The sequence below is a fragment of the Aplysia californica genome, unplaced genomic scaffold, assembly GCF_000002075.1.
Source record: "Aplysia californica isolate F4 #8 unplaced genomic scaffold, AplCal3.0 scaffold00412, whole genome shotgun sequence".
NCBI classification, from domain to species: Eukaryota; Metazoa; Mollusca; class Gastropoda; order Aplysiida; family Aplysiidae; genus Aplysia; species Aplysia californica.
The window spans coordinates 344312-345621 of NW_004797682.1; the positions used below are offsets into that span (position 1 = coordinate 344312).

The following is a 1310-nucleotide window of genomic DNA, read 5'->3' on the forward strand; positions in this document are numbered from 1 at the left end:
TTGTGTGTGTGTGTGTGTGTGTGTGTGTGTCTGTCTGTGTGTGTGTGTTATATGTGTGTGTTTGTGTGTGTATGTACGTGCGTGCGTGTGTGTATGTGTGTGTATGTGTGCATGCATGTCGCTTATGGTGTAAAATCTGTACGTTCTTATAAGTTACACACACGTTTCGGAGCGTCTATTGTGAGTGGTTGGCGGGTGCTCCGGTGTGGTTTGCTCCTTCTTTCCTTCCTAGCAAACATCTATCGTCCCGACCTCACCTCCTTCTTTTTTAGTAGTACATATTTGTTACTCTCTTGTAGCACCTCTAATCTTCGGCACTTATATGACCTAATTGTGCTGCAAGTGCTGTAAAAACTCTGCCTTGTGGGTGGTTGGCGGGTGCTCTGGTGTGGTTTGCTCCTTCTTTCCTGGACTATCAAACACCTATTCTTGGGTTTCTATTGATTTCTCCTTCTTCATTTTTTGTGTCTGTTACTCTCTTGTAACACCTCTAATCTTCGGGACTTTTATGACCTTATTGTGTTGCAAGTACCGTAAAACTCTTACTAAAACTAAACTCTTCCTTAACTCTATCCGTATGTCGTGTTTTTACTATCGTATCCATACGACGTGGGGAACTCTGTACCACCACTTTCCAAAAATAGGAAATTCACTCGTTAATCCGACCCGTACGCTTTGCATGATAGCAGTCTGTCAAAATGATTTTTTGAGAAATACTGAACGTTTCAAAGAGATCTTCGCACTAGAGGTATTCTAAAATGTGTGAAGAATTCAACCCCTGGGGGGTACAAAATGACCCCAGGGCCTACGGATAGAGTTAAACTAAAACCAAATTATGCGTTTTCTTTCTAACACATACAGCAATCTCCACATTATCTGACCTAATTTCTAAACTCTCCTGTTTGTTTTCTTATTTTTATTTCACCTGCTGATATCGACCCGGCCATAAATGCGCGAAATCTTTCAAGAACATGATAATGTACGGCTCTTCAGGTCCTCAGATAATCTCTAACAACGCACTTTGGATGCTAGTTTTTTAAAATATTTTTTTTTTATCAGGGGCTGAAATGATATGACTTACCTGTATGAGGTATTCAGTGAAAGGAGTGTCTATTATTGGCCTCTTGGGAGACTTTCTGATCTAGTTATATGTTGTTATATGTATCATTATTATTGTGTGTTGAGCTTTGTCACTTTTCTTCTTTCTCTCTGTCACTGTCAGATAGGTAGATAGATAGATAGATAGATAGATAGATAGATAGATAGATAGATAGATAGATAGATAGATAGATAGATAGATAGATAGATAG

At 39.2% G+C, this 1310-nt stretch overlaps 1 protein-coding gene across 1 annotated transcript in view; it reads left to right on the top strand.

The window, feature by feature from the left end:
* Positions 1-1310, top strand: part of LOC101846019 (transforming growth factor-beta-induced protein ig-h3) — a gene marked incomplete at both ends in the record, with an annotated part of 18302 nt that overhangs the window by 3235 nt on the left and 13757 nt on the right.